The sequence below is a fragment of the Pleurodeles waltl genome, chromosome 7, assembly GCF_031143425.1.
Source record: "Pleurodeles waltl isolate 20211129_DDA chromosome 7, aPleWal1.hap1.20221129, whole genome shotgun sequence".
NCBI lineage: Eukaryota > Metazoa > Chordata > Amphibia > Caudata > Salamandridae > Pleurodeles > Pleurodeles waltl.
This window is the reverse complement of record NC_090446.1, coordinates 1,012,167,860-1,012,186,531: the sequence shown is the minus strand read 5'-3', so window position 1 is coordinate 1,012,186,531 and position 18,672 is coordinate 1,012,167,860.

Sequence of the window (18,672 nt, the reverse complement as noted above, 5' to 3'; positions counted from 1 at the left end):
TACATGGATATTGTCTGGGTGTCTACAGGTCTGGTGAGTGTGCTGCATGTGTCAGTCAATGTAGTTGTGGTGAGCGCAGGTGTGGTGTCTGGGGTGGATGATTGGATTTCAGATGTTGTGGTGACTGCAGGAATGGGGGCAGCAGCAGTGACTGATGGTGCAGTGCTTGTGGGTGTGCATTTCGAGGTGACAGACAGGGAGGCTGGAGAGGTGGACACACTAGGGGAAGTGGATGTTGTTGTGTGTGCCTTTGTATGTTGGGTGTGTATATGCCTGTGGTGGGAAGTATGGTGCTTGTGTTTGTCTGTGTACTTCTTGTGTGTGTGTTGATGTGTGTGCACGGCTGTCTGGACGTGTGCTTGGGATGGGTGAAGGGAATGGGGTGGTGGAAGGGGTAGAGGTGGTTGGAGGGGGGACGGAAAGACCAGAGACACTGGCTGCCGTCAAAGAGGAGGCCAGAGCCTGAAAAGATCTATGTAGGCCAGACATGGCACAGTGAATGCCTTCCAGGTGTGCATTGCATTGCTGCATTTGGAATGCTAGCCCCTGATGGCATTCACAATGGTTGTCTGCCCTACAGAAATGATCCTCTGGAGGTCAATAGCCTCCTCCATGAGGGCAGCAGGGCTGACTGAGGCAGGGGATGAGGTGTCTGGGGCGAAGGAGACACCCACCCTCCTGGGTGAGCGGGTACAGGGCAACTGGGTGGGGAGCAACTGGGAGGGCGAGGATGGCATGGGGGTGGTGGAAGATGACAAAGAGTGGGTGGGGCCAAAAGGGTCCGCCACCAATAGGGACCTGCCATCTGAGGAGGTATCAGAGTCACTACTGCCAGTGGTTCTCCCCTCGCCCTCCAACCCACTGGTCCCCTTGGCCTCTGCCAACTCTGCCTCCTTGGAACCATGGGCACTGCATCCCCACTCACTGGTGCCACTGCTCCCTCGCCAGATGATGCTGATGTACACAAAGGACACAAGAGCACAGGGGTGGAGAGACAAAACATGAGAGAAACCTGTAAATTCCAGAATGAATGTAAATTCCTAGTTCACACACACTCTCATCCAGGTCACACACCTACATGCAGCACCTACAACAATAGTCATGACTGTGCACCTGACTAGTGGCCACTACCCCTGAATACAGCCCATTACTCAAATGAAACACGGACCTGAGAAACTGTGTGGACTACACACATGGGTGACCATGCCCAGCCAATGCACCCACTAGTCCATGGGCCCACAAAGCATCCACGAGTACAGGAAGGTGAACCCCCATGGGCCTATTTGGACCATCCACACCTGCTGCACACTATTTCCGTGTCTATGGGCGGCAGGACTGCAGGAACACACCTGTCAGAGTGCCTGGCACTAGACAGCATACATACCACAGCACCCAAAAACATCCATCAAAGTAGTATTAAACAGTGTTGGTACTGACCCCCTTGTGGCTGCTGTGTTGCCTTCAAGTGCCCATCCAAATCTGGATAGGCGACTGTCAGAATGCGGCCATTAGGGCGTCAGGGTCCGGTGGGCACCCCTTCCTCGTTGGGAGGACTTCCCCAGCTGGGCCTCGCAGGTCTTCTTGGCCCAGCGCCTCAGGTCCTCCCACCTCTTTCTGCAGTGGGTGCTCCACCAGTTGTAGACCCCCAGGGTCTGTACCTCCTTGGCGGTGGCTTTCCACTATTCTCTCTTCTGATGGGCGCTGGCCTGTATGGGACACACAGAGCAGAAAAACAGACGTCAAGATGTGGCATCTTATACAGATGACATGTCGTCCCCTATGGAACAGACATTTCAAAAAGTCATGTTATCAACTCAACAGTACATGCCACACAATCTACGGCTGTGCAGTTACAAATTGAACACACATGCATTCAGGCATCCGCCACCATCACACACACCCAAGCAAGACATCCGCCAACTCACCTGCTCCTCTGGTCGCCCATATAACTTGGCATACAGGGGTAGGATCCTGTCCACCGTCTTCTCGAGCTCCTCCATGGTGAAGGCCTGGGCCCGTTCCCCTGTGACTCACACCATTGGAGTAACCAGAGTCAGGACACAACAGCACACGCAGTGGACTTATTGCTTACACGGGAAATCAGGAGTCATTTGTCATGGGTGTGACAGCATGGCGTACGTTCCGCGGTGGTGAGCCCTGTCACCGCCGGCGGTTCCCCAGTGACAACCATGTAATCCAATGAGTGGGTGCACGGCGGTGAAGACCGCCTTCTGCCATGATGACTACCGCCAGTGGAATGATGTAACTTCCACACCCTCAGACCTGGATGGCAGGAGGCTTCCATCTTGCTAGCACCACATACATATATTGTGGCCATGGGCTCCATTCAGGGCCTCCAAATCTCAGCCTTTAGTCACTTGCTCACATGAGTGACTGATCCTCACAAGCACCCATCTTATGAAATATGTCCACACTGGGATGCCATTACAACAGAGTTGACCTTGCACACATGTGCCTAACGTTGTACATATTACATAGCGTCTGTGTGTGTAACCAACGTATTGCACATCCATGAATACATTTACAACCTGTTTTGCACGTGTATGTGTGACCCTCATATGTGTTCTTTCATCCCCCATAGGTACAGACCCATGTGGCGCGGGAGGGCCCCATCTGTGTACAGACCTCTTGTTGATTTGGAAACCATGGATGAATGTCACATCATTGTCACCTACAGACTCAATAGTGCAACAATCCATGACCTATATGCCTTACTGGATCCTGTACTTAGACCGGCTAATCAGAATCAGCATGCCATCCCTACTGAAGTGCAAGTGCTATCTGTACTCCATTTTTTGGGTACAGGCTCATTTCAGGTGACAGTGGGCATGGGTGCAGGGTTCTCACAGCCAATGGGTTAGCCTCATCCTATCAAAATTCCTAGATCCATTTGTCCAACACCTGCAGACATATGTCCAGTTTCTTCAAAGTGCTGAACTACTTGCATCAAGTCTGGATTTTATGCCTTTCCTAACATCCCCCATGTGATAGGTGCCATGGATGGAACCCCCATAGCTCCCATACCCCCAAGAGAGAATGAACAGGTGTACAGGAATCGAAAGAACTTCCACTCCATGAACATACAATTGGTGTGTACTGCTGACCAGTATATATCACATGTAAATGCCAGGTTAAAGTCCTCTTTCGCCCACTTTTGCAGGTGATTCTGTGTACCCCAACTTGCAATGGCTCCTGACATGTGTGAGGAATCCCAGGACAGATGCAGTGAGGAATTAAAATGAGGCCCATGGACGTTCTAGGAGGGTGATTGAGCGCACAATAGGTCTCCTGAAGGCTAGATTTCATTGTCTCCATCTCCCTGGGGGATCCCTGTGCTATGGCCCTGAGTAGGTGTGTAGAATAATGGGGCCTGCTGCATGCTGCACAACTTGGCTGTGATGGAGGCTATCCCCCTTCTAGAGGAGGAGGGTGCTGTCCAACCAGACCTGCAACCTCTGAGAGGGGATGAGAGTAATGGTGAGGATGAAGAGGGAGAAGATGTAAACTCCAGGAACCAGCTGATCTGCCTATACTTCCAGTGACTATGAGGTACTGTTCACTGATGCTGTTGTCTTCACTGCATAGTGTAAGTCTGACTCATGTGATTGGTGATGTGGTGTTTGTAGTCATTGACACTGTTAACTGAAGACTGAAGTGGCATGTGCCAGGGAAACCGAAAGTGTGTACATTGTGACTTACTTGAGACACTACAGTGCATGGGATTCCCTTCCTGCAATAAATGTATGAATATGAAATAGACTAGCTAATGCATACACACTCACAATTGTATACTCATATTGACAGAGAACATACAATTTGGTATAGATGTGTTTTAGGAAGTGTCACAAATTTGTAAGTTCACTGTGCAGTGATATGGAGTGGGCATATGGTGCATATCCATACTGTAGTGCATGGGCTCAGCTGTTGGTGACAGTGGGTATTGATCCATTTGTCCCTTGGTAGATAGTGTGTTGGTATTGGCATGTCAACATGGTAGCACAGCGGCACACTTGGGAGACAGTTCAGGGCAGAGTCACTTCTTATCGGGGGCCTTGGTCTTGGCAGGTGTTCCAGTGCCATATCAGGGTCTGAGGGCACGTTTGAGTGACTGGTGCTGGGCTGCAGGGCTAGGGGTGCTGGTCTCCTGTGTGTCCTCTTGCAGTGCCACTAGTCCAGTAGCTGATGCAGATGTAGATGGCAGGGCAGTGTCCTGGCTAATGGTAGGGGCTTGCAGGTGGGTGGGGGTCCCAGGCTGGCTAAGATAGTGGTGCTGCAGCACCCCTGCAATGGTGGCCATCGTGGCATTGAGTTGTTTCCATGTCTCCATGGCCTCTTGGTATTGTGCTATCTGCAGCCTTTGATTCTGCTCCAGGGTGGTCAGGATCTGGCCCATCCTGTCCTGGGTATGGTGGTATGCTCCCAGGACCTCAGAGATCACCTCCTGGGCTCCAGCATCCATCTTTTGGCCTCCCCCCTGGGCCACTGAACCCTCCCACTGGCCCTTGCCCTATGTGTCTGTGTCCCCTGCACAGGTCTAGCAGTCCCACTTTCACTGGGGCCATCATCGTCCTGTCTGTTGGTGGGTGGAGACTGTGGCCTCTGTACTTGTGGTCCGCCAGTCTGTGGCCTAGAGACACTGGTGTGGGGTTGTTTGGCCAGAGCTGATGGTGGTGGCTGGGTGGTAGGGCTGTCAGTGGTATCCTGGGTGGGGCTGCTGGAAGGAGACAATCCAGGACTGTGTGGCAGGCCCGGGTATTCCTCACTGTCCATACATTCCTCTCCAGTCTCCTGAGTGGGGCCACTGTCTCCATGTGGGGTGCTGGCACTCCTTGGCCTTTCCGTGTGGGTGGCATGGGTGTTGGTTCCTGTGTGGGGGGAATGGACATGTATGTTACATGTACTAATTCGGAAATGGATGCACAGCTCTGCCCTATTTTGTGCTTTAATTCCCCTGTCGGGCCTTCCAGGGTCCTTTTGTGGAATTATCCTTTCATTTTGCGTGGGGGGTGGAGGTGTATTGTGGGTGCAGTAGTGCCATTGTGAATCTTTGCAGGGGTAGATGACTGTGCACAGGGGGAGGGATGTGGGCATGTTAGTGAGTTTGTGGGCATGCAGGGTGACTGGATGTGGATGTTGTGGCCTGGGTGGGGATGTGGTCCTGGTGGTAGTAGGAGGGGCAGGGTGGTACATGCATTACAGGTGTGGTGGATATGAAGTAATTGTAGTTGACTTACCCAAGTCAAGTCCTTCAGTGAGTCCAGTGAGGCCCTCTGGATGAAGGATAGCCAGTACCTTCTCCTCCCAGTTGGTATAGTCGGGGGTGTAGGTGGGGGTCCTCCACCAGTCTTCTGTACTGCAATGTTGTGCCTGGATGCCATAGACCACACCTTCCCGCGCAGGTTATTCCATCTCTTGCAGATGTTGTCCCTTGTGTGTGGATGGTTTCCCACTGCGTTGACCTTGTTGACAATCGTCTGCCATAACTCCATCTTCCCGGCGATGGTTGTCTGCTGCATCTGTGCCCCAAAAAGTTGTGGCTCTACCTTCAGTATTTCTTCCACCATGGTCCTTAGCTCCCTATATGTGAAGCATGCGTGCTTAGGGGGTGCCCTGATTTGTGTTATGGGTGTGTTGTTATGGGTGTATTGGTGAGGGTGCTGTTGTATATTTGGGTGTGTGACTTTTGTGATGTTGTGTTCAGAGTATGCGTGAAGTGTTGTCAGTCTAATTCGTGCAATTGGCATTGCAAAGGATTGTTGGGGTGTATATATGAGTGTTTTATAGTGTTGTGGATGCGGTCAGGTGTGTGGGTTTCAAACTTGCCAATCAGTGCATTTCTTGTTGGTGGGTCCCATTGCTGGCCGTGGCGGTCCGTACCGCCAATGGTCATTCAACATCCACTATCCGCCACAGTGATTTGTGCATCATTATTTGGTGGGCGGAGGATTTGTCTGCATGTCGGTGGAGGGGTGAACTGTACAGCCTTTCCGTCATCATGTGCCCTGGCGGTATCTGGAGGTTACTGGAGTTTTGGAGGTTTTCGTTTTTGGCATCATTATACAGTGATGTGCTGTTCACCGCCACTGACGGTCTTCTGTTCACCATCGCCACGGCAGTCAGCGGTGATTGCCACCATGTTCATTATGAGGGCCTGAGTGTTTTCTTTCATGCATGTAAGTGCTGTGTGACTACAGTGGTATTGAATGAGCTTTGCATGTCTCCTAGATATGCCTTGGCTGCTCATCCACAGCTACCTCTAGAGAACCTGGCTTCTAGACACTGCCTACACTAATACGGGATACCTGGTATAAGGTGTAAGTACCTTGGGTACCCACCACATGCCAGGGTCAGCTACCTACAAGCATCAAGAGGCATCTTTGCTCTACGGGGAGACAGAGAAGAGCCCTGAGGTGGGAGTTGATGCTGGTTCTTCTCCTGGGGAGGTCAAGGATGAGTCTTGCCACAGAGTTCTGGATGTTCTGGAGGCGCTTCAGGAGCTGTTGGTGGTTCTGGAGTAGAGTGCATTGCTGTAGTTGAGTCAGCAGGAAATGATGGCCTTTCCCAAAACTTTGGCGGGGAATGCATTTTTGAGTTTATTGAGTGTGCCTGAGGATTTCTTCAGGAGGGACTTCGGTGCGTTTCCAGGCATTGGGTACGGTGTCTGTCGAGATGCAGGTGTTGACGAATTAGTTGAGGGAGACTCTGATTACTTCTATTCCTAGGTTGTGGAAGCATTTAGAGCCGAGGTCCGTGGGGAATTCGGAGGTGATGAATGTCATGATTGAGATGGTGTCTTCGGTGGAGAACTGCTACCAGTCGCTGATGCAGTGGAGGAGGGAGGTCAGGGATTGGGTGCTGCGGACGTCAAGGTCGGCGGGCCGGTCAAAGTTGCTGTAGATGTCCTCCATCTTGTGGTGAAAGTAGTTCAATAGTGTATCCCAGTGGACTTGGGAGGGCTGGATCGTGTTCTCTGTGGTGGAGTGGCAGGAAAAATCTCTGCTGAAGAGATCTTTCGTGTGCTTGATGCTTTCCTCGATGCGGGTGGTGAGTGCTGGTAGCTGTTGAGGGCGTACCTGAAGGAGTCGAGGTTGGTGGATGTCTTGTTGGAGTGCTAGTGTCTCTCTAGTTTCCTGCAGTGGCGTTTGGGGTCAGAAGTTCTTGAGTGAACTTTCTAGCTTGATTGTTGGGTTTGCTGATGATGGTGCTCTTAAGGGGGGGCGATGGTGTCAGGGGCTGAGGAGATACAGTTGGAGATGTTTTGCACGCAGAGTTTGAGTGTCTCTGTGGAGATGTGTCTAGCTTCTTTGAGGGTGGCCATCCCCATTTGTGGCTGGGAGGCTCAGAACATTGCAGGTTCAGAAAAATGGTCATGTGCTTTGGAAACACAAAATATAGTAGCAAACTATTTGCCACTTTTAATTTGTCCAGGCAATAAAAGACAATGGCTAAAAAGAAGCTAGTTACATCATGTTTAGTACTGAAAAACTAGAAAAGTTGCCTTTTACTGTGGCAGTAATTCCCTCAACAGTATGGTTAATAAATGGAGTTATGAATCTGCCCCTTTCTACGTTTTGTTTCACAAACTGTTTAAAACATTTTGCTGTAGGCAGATATTAGTTGCAGCGAATGTGAGACTACTATTAGTCATTCTATATTTTGTAAGTAGGTTACCTTCCACGGCCTTTGCAATGTTGAGGTTGCGTACTTGGCTTACCAACTGAAGGGTACTGCCATCCCTTTGATTCATCCAGTATTTCAGATACTTTCAAATGGAAGTTGTGTGGTTCTGAAAGATGAAAGCTGTTGCACTATGAAACCTGGAATTTCTTATGTCATTTCGGTTTCTCAAATGGTAACTTATTGCAGCCATGTTTTATTCCCCCCACACAAGAGATGACCACAGCTGACTTATGCCCCACATTGCTACTTCTAATGCAAATTTTGACAAGCTGAGCAGACTAAAGGCACTATTGTTTCAAAAACAATTAACCTTGACTTCAGCCAGAGAGATGTACACTCTCCAGATAGCAAGGGCATCAGCTGAGAAACAGTCCCCATTAAATACCAGTTTCCCCAGGCACTTTGGAGAATTGGTGAGGAGAATTTTCAATGCTTCTAGTACTGCAAGAATTGTGCACTTTTTTTAGGCTTTTGGTTCTGGTTTAGTCAGCACCTTCCAGAACGTGTTTGGAATCATATCTTCAGCCATACACTCACTCTTTTCGAGTGTCTTTGGCGGATTCCCAATTACTTTGACATTAATTGGAAGTTTACTTCTGCGGCTATTTTTGCTATGCCGTAGCTGTCCTATCTCAGCAAAGCAGAGTGATGGAGCTACCACCGTCCAGCTGTGTCATGATTGCATGATGCAGTACTTCAGAGCCTCCTTGCTGGAGGAGCTGGAGCATGATTCGTCGTTGACATTCCGACCAGTCCTATCATGCGTGCAGCCGGGTTTCCACTGCATTTGATGCCCCTTTGAATGCGCACCAATAGTGTCTCTTGCCATTCAGCCTGTGCCTCTTATAGACAAGGATCTGTTAATGTTCTCATTGGGAGTTTATTCACAGACATGCCACTTGACAATGAGGTGGAATCGAAAGGGATCTTATGAGCCACTGCTTGTGGATCTCCTGGCTTCAATGTCATCTGGTAAAATGGATGGTGCCATCTCCACAGTCATTCTGCATTTGAGGTTCCTGTACACTTCTGTTCCATGGATCCCTCCGCTAATCTTTTGATCCATCTATCCCATGAGTACTAGCAAATATTTTGCCAGGGGCCACAAAGTGTAGTCCGTGGTGTGGCTGGGAGCCGCATTGATGCCAGCATGGTGGAAGTGGGGGTTAATGGTGCGAGGGGTTAAGGTGGGCATAGGGAAAACAAATCATATATGTGGTGTGATCAGTGAACCATGGAGATGTTTTGAGGGTTTCATTCCATACAACACTCTGAATTAAGCCAATAGAAGAGTCAAAGAGTCATAGATTACACAGTACTGTGTTATGCGGTATCTTAATCACTATCACTCTGCCGCACTTTGAGGTAAGCATGCAATCCGCTGTCTTGGGATATTCAAGTTTAAAAGGAAGTAACTTGATTATTGAACTGAAATGAAATAAAATTGCATAATGTGAAACCAGAAAACCTGAGATCAATCCTGGCTTCTCCAATTGACCAAACTGTGTGATCCTAGACAATTGTCTAATTTCACTTTGCCAGCTTTTTCTTCCTTGTGATATATAACAGCCCCTTAAAATACATGAGCTGAAGATATATGTTATACAAAACCTTCTCTTGTGTTTTATTTAATACAGTTTAATGTTGTCCATGTATAATAACAGCCAAGACCACACAGAAGTTTCTATGTGACCACTGATTTACCGCCTAGTTTACTATTGGCATCGTTGTCAGGGTGGGAGGAGGCATGACTGTTTCTACATTCATTTTTCAAAACTATTAGTTTTAAAAAATACTTCTGAAAGCACTGATATAATCTGATGTAGTAAAGTTGAACATTTCAGAATGTGAATGAAATACACTTTTTTAATTTTGAAGAGACCTAATCATATTTTTACCTTTGTTGAAAAATGTGTTAAAAAATTATCATGTTCCTAAGTTTGAGTAGTGCAGGACACCTTATTTGCTGCTTCTTTTTTACTTCAGTTAGTGTAAATAAAAGCTTGATGTTTAAAAAATTTCTGAATATGGTACTGCTCTCCCAAGTAAACAGCAGACCAGTGCAGTTGTTCTGCTGGGAGACCACATGTGAAGGTCATCAGGGTCACCTGTGGCCCCTGGGCCCTATGTCCAGTATTACTGATCCATCCCCTGCTGAAGTGAAGCCCTTTCTGGTCCCAATCTCCATTGACACCATCGCAGACCTTTTGCAAGACCATGATTATTGTTAATTTGTCCATTGCCTTTTTCTCAAAGTGTAAAATGTTACATCAAATTGTCTTTCAATCCAGCCTTTCTGCAGGCCTGATTTGCTTGTATCTTTTGACATCATGTGTCCTATGCATAATTTTTAATTTGCTTTTAGGTTTTTAGCTTAGAGCATTTTTAGACTTTGGAAATAGCACCCTTGTTTCTTCAGTAGGGGAGGGTTTGGTGGGTCCATTTTAGTTAGCTTGGGTATAGGAGTTTAGCTTAGCTTCGGCTTGCAGCCTTGTGCCCTTTTACCTAGATAACATGCTTTGTTTTATTATTTGTTTTTATTCATTTTAGCATTTCTCACATTTTAGAAGAATGTTTTTTATTTCATAATCAGTGGCCATTTCTTGAAAGCATCATTATCAGTAATGTACATACTAGATTGTCATCATGTTTGTTGCTTTACATTTTACAAGAACAGAATGTGAACATGTCAGGTATTATGACATTGCTGATTCAAGTTTGCTCACACAATCTAATGTTTAGGTACATCCTCATGTCAGAATGTCTGCACAAACAATGACATGTGCTTTATAAAAACACCTTGTGAGACCAGGGCCATTAGAAGGGGTTCCACTCAGGATATTTCATTTATACTGCACATCACTTTGCAGCAGACCTCAGCCTTTGTGTCTCTACAAAGCCTGATTTGGAGACTGGAGGCCTACCTTGTCCTAAGGTAACGGGCGTTGGGGTTCTTCTCATGGACACTGCATGGGCAGATTAGGTTTATTATGCCTTGCTCTCATTGGGGTAGAAAATACGCTTTAGGGAGGAATTTGCATACTCGTGTTTATTGCAATATGCTGGGGTGGTTCATATTTACATTGCTAATTTCACAATCCTCTTTATGTTACTTGTCATTATCCTAATCATTGCAGCTCATGTATTTAATCACAGATTGCAGTCTTTTCAATAAATGTGTTGAAAACGACCCTTCATCTTCTTTCTTGCCTGTGAGTATGTAAGAGACATTGCTAAAAAGAGAAAGGGTTAAGACTTGTTCCACCACGATTTTCCTTGAGAGGTTTTCTGAGTCCATGTGTTAGGCTGCCAGAAATCACCTTTACTATTTGTGTTTCGGTGAGGTGCTGCTAGAAAGCCAGAAGGATTGGGCTGACAGCTGCCAACTGGCTTAAGAATGACTCAGTCGCCTGCAAGCAGATGTGCTGCCTCCCCTAATCCAGCAGTCTTGTAGAGATACAAGAGTCCTTACGATAGGTGTTTAATACTGATCATTTAGCAGGATTATCTTTCTAGGAGGGACACAGGATTGTTGGTAGAACCAAGGGTTGCCTTACTACTTATGACTTGCTGATCTCAAATGGATCTGACAACCTGCACCAAGGTTACAGTTTTCCTTGGGGTTAGAGGAATTCCACCTGGGTGTGACGTTTAAAATATTGGAGTTCTGACCACAGGAGGCTGTAACAAGCCAAGAAACACCCTAATACAAATGCTTTTTCAGATAATTGTGCTGTTGGTTGGCCAGGATATGAACCCAGGTCAAGTAGCAATCAAAATACTTGTGAAGGTAAGGCACAAGCAAACCCCCAGTTATCCTGTGCACAACCCCCTGGTTGCTTGGCACATGTTGGAGAGTGGATTATTGGTACCGATACTTAGCAATAGGCCATAATCCCTATTAGGTCTAGTCAAGATTTCAGTAAATTAATCCTTGCTCAACCAATTGTAGTTTTGCCCACGAGCAGTTAGATGTAATTTAGGAGACAGATGTGTAAAGCATTTAATATTAATAAAATAGTAAATAAATAAAACACAACACACAAGAAACATCCAACACCAATTTATAAAAATCGGAAAAAACATCTCTAAAATGACACCAAAAGGACAAATATCCAATGTAAGGAACCAGAAATATGAATTTTTAAAGATTAAAAGTAAATCTAGCGCTTGGAAACAAATAGTGCTCAAAGGGTTAAAAAACGTCGGACTGGACAGGGACAAAGTCCAGAATTCAGGCCACCCATGATGTAACTCTGTTACACTTACTTTCAGAAGTGTTTCTTGATTCAGGAAAGTAGTCCGCAGCACCGACCAAGGGTTCAGTGGCTCTGGTTTCCCTCTTGGGGTCTGGGACGACAACTCTCACAATGCAACTCTTCAACTTCTGAAGCTTTTTACAATAGTTGCGCTAAACATCTCCTAACTTCTGAATCTACTTCCAGAGGTCCTTTTTGGTCCATGAATTTTCCACAAATTCAATCCAAGGTTCCAGAAGCTCTGAGTGGCTCCTTGGAAGTTGAGATTACAGTTCACAGAATGCACCTTGTCATAATCCTCAAATGGCCACTGGACGCTGGTCAGCTGGTCTCTTCTTGTAGGACTTGGTGCAGGGTACTCATGTCACCTCCTTTGTACATGTAGCTTCCAGGGAGTCCACTCCTGGAGTTGCAGAAGCAAGACCGAGTCCTTTTATTGGTGAAGTCCATAGTGAACAGCTGGTGCAGTCCTTGTGTGTGCAGTGCTTCATGTGCAGACCAGGGGTTCAGCAGGCCAGTCCCTCTTCTACAGTATCTTCTTCCATCATGGATTTGAATTGCGGGGCAGCTCTGCCATATTTATCCTTGCTTTTGGGGTGGCATGCTGGGGGGTGCTCCTGTGCAATGGGGTGCAGGCCACCACCCTCTGGAGTGAACACTTTTTGTGATGTGTGGCAAAAAATCAATCCCAGAAAGCAACATTCTCTAAAAATCCAAGATGGCAACAATTCACCCTTGGAGGGAAGATCTGACTGAGTCCACCTACTGATGTGGCTAAGTCTCCCTTAAGACACCCCTTCCAGCCACTCTCCTAATCCAATAAGTGGGGCTCCCATCCCCAGGGGGAGCAGGAAATGGAGGAGGTCCAGTGTCTGTCTCAAGTGGCTTTCCTTCCTTTGAAGACCAGTTTGGCTACTTATCCCTTACCTTGCTCTGCCATCTGCTGCAGCAGTTCTCCACCCACCAGATGTATCTTTTGTCTCAGCCCAGGCCACTTCACACCTCATTAAGGTAGCCTGCATCATCCTAGCAGAGGTGACCAATTAGGAAAGGGCACTACATGGCTGAATTTGGTAACTTTCAGAAAGAGTTCCAAACCTCTTTCTCTGGGCTAGTTATATTAAATTCAACATTGGCAAGTTGTTGGTTTAATTATAACATTTAATTTGATATCAAGCTTGCTATATTTAGCTCAGCGCTTTGGAAATAAGACTTTATTATTTTAAAATAAATTCTCCCAATGTAAGCCTATTGAGCCCATTGACTACAACGGGGAAAACACATTTGGCTGTTTTTCCCTAACCAGGGTTTATAAAACATTGTTTGTCAAGTCCCTGCTTATATTTACACTGTGCCTAGGGCGGACCTTCGGGGAGACTTATATGCAAAAAAAAAGGTAGTTTGAGACCTAGGAAGTAATTTTAATTCCAAATTCGAATTTGAGGTTAATTTTAAACTAAAAGTAGCCAGCAAGGGAGGCATGCCTTTATAATGATAGCAGGGACCACAGTAGTGCACCTATGGGTGCACTAACTATACAGGGGTCCCTGCACCTACATGCCCTATCATGTATTAGGGACTTATAAGTAGGTTTTCAGAGCCAACTATAATTAGGCCTAATTTGGATACACCACTTTAAACATAGCACTGGGACTGGTTAGCAGTGCCCAGGGCACAGTCAGAGTCAGAAAACAACATTATCTGCTAAAATTGGTGACAAAAGTGAGGGGGCTTCTGCAATCAGACCAGTTTTCCCACATCACAGAACAGTCAGGTTTAACTAGGGGCTATGTGTAAAGTATATGTGCAGTACATCAAACAGTAAAACAGTGAAAACACCACACAAAATAATCCCTCACCACATTAGAAAAATAGAACTTAGTTTAATAAATAAAACAAGACCAAAATGACAAAAATCTATTATTAGAACTGGGGATATTGAATGCAATTGGGTATAAGCCAATTCTACCAGGTTTTAAGGAGTGAACACAAGCACTTTAACACTGTTTAGCAGAGTACGAAGGCCAACAAAAAAAATTCAGCAAAAATTGAAGGAAAAAAACAAAAATGTTTTGGGATGACCCTGCAGTGAGGGCCAGGTCCAACAACTTTTGTGCAGAGCATTGGTAGTGTTTTTGCAGCTGATTACAACATGCACAAATCAGTTAGGAGAACCTTGCCCACATTTTTTGTATGCCTGTTTTTGGTCACCCTAATTGTCCATACTGCGCAGTTTTGCATGCACAATTTCTTCTTTGCAGCAGTGAATGGTATTTGTACACCTTCTGAAATGGAAACAAAATATAGATCCGGGTTCAAACTCCAATGTAATCCAATTTTGACCTTGCACACAATTCAGAAAGAGGACCTGGGTGTTCAGTAAATTCTACTCATTAAATTTGAGCATCTATATTAGTTGCCATGATAATGCAGCTCAGCACGTAAGCCCCAGATAATTTGACAAACAAAGGCCCAAGAAAACGTTTGTGCCACTATTTCACCATATTGTGGCACTAACTCAGCACCATATTTATAAAGTGGCGCTAGAGCAGTCTATCAACACTTTTCTTCCTTGCGTCATTTAACATCAATGGTATGCAAGGTAGGCGTTCCCTCCTAAAAAATGATGCTAGCCCAATGGATCCATATTTACAGGCCATCGGAAAAATGATGCATTCCTAGGATCGCCTAGGAAAAAATGGCGCTAACTTTGATTTGCATCAACATTTTAATGCCTGGTCAGACCAGGTGTTCAAATCACGCACAGTCAGAATTATATGAGAAAACTCACAGAAGGAACTCTGGCAAACAACAAGGCAACATGGATATGTTACTACTACAGCTCAGCACCCAGAGTCAATGACAGCGATGATGCCAAGTGCCACCAGCACCACTGCATCATTCTCAACCACCACAAAAGCAGTCACAAAGGCAGCACAGAAGGAGAGAGAGAATAATTTGCCAACGTACATCCATCTTTGGCCTCAGGGAACAAGAGGTCATCAGACACTACCAATCAAGCAGGAGTCCATAGAATACCGGCTCCATCACATTACTCCCTACATTACAGCAAGAGTGGTAAGTCTACCAACCATACCACCCATGACCAAGCTCCTGGCTGTGCTCCACATGCTGGCCTCTGGCTCATTTCAGACCACTGCAGAAAAGTTGGTGGAATCTCACAACCATCCTTTTCTGCCTTCCTTCCTATGGTACTGGACGCCATCATCCGCCCCACTCCACACCACATCCTGTTCCCCAATACCCAGCAACTGCAGCAGGAGACAAAACAAGGATTCCACCAGATTTCTGGCTTTTTCATGTACTGGGTGCAATCAACTGCACGCCTGTCCAACTTGTCCCTCCTGCTGCAACGGAACACCTGTTTAGGAACAGGAAACACACACACTTCATAAACGTGCAAGCCATTGTGGACCATCGTGGGATATTCAACAACACCCTTGTTAAATATCTTGGCAGCGTGCATGATGCCTACATCTTCCAGCAATATGGCAATGGCCTACTCGTATGTAAGCAGGCAGACATGACATAACACATACAACGTACTAAACATGTGGAACAAACAATACACATACCACACTCCATGCACATGGACAGGGAAACGTAGATGACCGCTGAGGAACACATATGCAACGTGCATCATTCCACACATCCAATGCACATCACCCTCACCCATGGCCACATGTACAAGCCCCTTGCACCACTGGACTGTCATGTTCAATGATGCTCTGGTGGAGCAATGCCCTCTCTGCATATAAAAGGTGGTGTCCAGCCAGTACATGTGTCCCAACGCTGACTTGAAAATACAGCCCCTTCACACACATCACTTAGGGGGTCATTCTGACCCCCGCGGGCGGCAGAAGCCGCCCGCCTGGCGGGAACCGCCAGAAGACCGTACCGCGGTCAAAAGACCACGGCGGTCATTCTGACTTTCCCGCTGGGCTGGCGGGCGACCGCCAAAAGGCCGCCCGCCCGCCCAGCGGGAAACCGCAGCAACGAGGAAGCCGGCTCCGAATGGAGCCGGCGGAGTTGCTGGTGTGCGACGGGTGCAGTTGCACCCGTCGCGATTTTCAGTGTCTGCCAAGCAGACACTGAAAATCTTAATGGGGCCCTGTTAGGGGGCCCCACAACACCCGTTCCCGCCATCCTGTTTCTGGCGGTGAAAACCGCCAGAAACAGGATGGCTGGAAGGGGGTCGGAATCCCCATGGCGGCGCTGCTTGCAGTGCCGCCGTGGAGGATTCCCTGGGGCCGCGGGAAACCGGCGGGAAACCGGCGGTTTCCCTTTTCTGACCGCGGCGGTGCCCCAGAAGCACCGCCAGCCTGTTGGCGGTGCTTCCGCGGTCATTGGCCCTGGCGGTCCATGACCGCCAGGGTCAGAATGACCCCCTTAGTATGGAAGTGGTCAGGTATCACAGTGGGCATGCCACTGTTAAACAACTTGCATATTGGCACTGCCCCACACTTATGACAATCTGGAAACCTGAGGCAGCATCATCAAATGATGCCACCCAGGGTTAACATCATCATTGTCCTATGGACACTAATACCTGATGCTCTCATTGGGCATATTTCTCATATGTGTGGTGCATACTGCGGCACACATTGAAAGAGGAAATTGCCATCATTGATTGACCATGTGCAGGCAGGGATACCTAAGAGCACATAAACAATCAAACCTACAAAGACCCCATCATTCTAACATGATACAAGGGGGCCTGTATTGAAGCTTGGCAGCTGAACTACTGCCAGTGCACGGTTAGAGGTCAGAAATGCACCATATCTAGGCGATATGTCACATTGCTAGCCTTTACCAGTGAAGCAAGTCATTTCAGAAAAACTCCTCTTGCTCTGTCCAGTGCCACAGGTATTTGTAAACCTGTCACATATATGGCAACACATCTCATGCTACAATGCAACACTTTGCATAATCTCTACATACACACATGCATGCTAGCCATGAAATATTGATTACAGTTCTGTGTGCAAAGGAAGTGTACCATGTCTGGGGGCGGGGCGGGGTAAGATGCAACACACAGGGCACAAAACCTGTCTCATGGCACTCAAAATAGGTACAAACTCACACAACATGGTTGAAAGTCAAAAGTAATAGGAAATATGTACAATGATTTTCAAAATCACACATATCGAGCATGGGTGAACTGTAATGCCAGACAAATCCTACAATAATCACCATGCCCCTGAGGTTCAACCCTTGACTGGAAAGTGCACCACCACACAACAATACAATAATGTATGAAAACAGGAACTCACACAATGCCAAATGCTAGTCAGTTTCTCCACTCCAATGACAAATACTGTGCCAGGCCAGTTAGAAAATAACACAAACGCAAGTCTGACACTATTGCTCACCTTGAATTGCAGTGGACCCAGATTACAGAATCCAGCCATGGGTCATGACCCCATATGGAAACCCTCATACAGATGCCGAGACAGCTTACAATGATGCACACAAAAGGACCAGAAATGTGGTGGAGAGGACATTTAGCATCCATCCAGAAATCTAGGTTCAGGTGCCTATATGTATCGAGAGGAAGACTGTTATATGCACTATCACTTGTGTGCAAAAAAATACTAGTCTCTGCAACTTTGAACAACATCTGTGTTCGCACCAATGTCCCCTGGGAGGAACACATCAAGGTACCCAGGGAGGATGATGAGGACAATGAAGCATGGCAGGAGGATGGGGAAGAACAAAATTCTGCTGCTAGAGCATGCAGAAAGGACACTATTGTGCACATTTTCTTCACTTAGAGACTGAAAGTATCATCATTGAACACAAATTTGAACATAAATCACTTAAACACAGATTTGTCTCAGAGTACATTTTTAACCTTCACATACCTCATCAATTCACCCACATCTTGGAAAGCATGACTAGGCCACAACAGTTGGAAAATCAATTAGGAAGACACTCAGGAACCCCAAACAACTACACACAATGCACTACTAAATGAATGTGCAGGTGAAATGTATGCTTAGCTTGTGGATTAAATCATATTACATAGCAACACACCAAACACACAAGTGTGTCTGATTGACAGCAGCCGCAAAGAAAAAACATATGATTACTGCTGTTCAAGTGTCTGGCATAGGAAGGGAAAGAGTAATCAGTACCTACACCATTGGCCAATGTCTGCTATGGAACAACTCAATGTCTGAATGTCACAATCACAGGTGACAACTTACAACATACCCCTCAGTGCCACTCACATGTATGACTAATAGAGAGTCAACTACAGAGGACAAGAGTGCAGCAAGATGGCAATGGATCAATTCTGCTCCCAAGGTCACAACATAATTCTAAATAATCATGCTGTCCCAGTGCGCTATATCACTCCAAATAAAACTCTGCTTATATGCCCACAGTAGTGGTAGTGGATTTGTGATGATGATTGTTGCCTGGTGGGAGGATCGCTTGCAGCTTGTAAAACGCAGCCTACCTTGGCGACTGCTGGCCTGTGGCCAAGACTCATGGTCGTGGATGAAAGACGGGAACACAGAGTCGTCTGTGACAATCCGATAGTGAAGCCCCCTGTGGGGTCACTGTTGCTGGGATCGCCTGCCTGGCATGGGAAGCCACGGACCTGTCCACATCAGAGTGAAAAGGTGAGGCCAGTGTCTATATCAGCAAGCAGATGGTGTCGCTGAGACTAGCAACCCTGTACGCG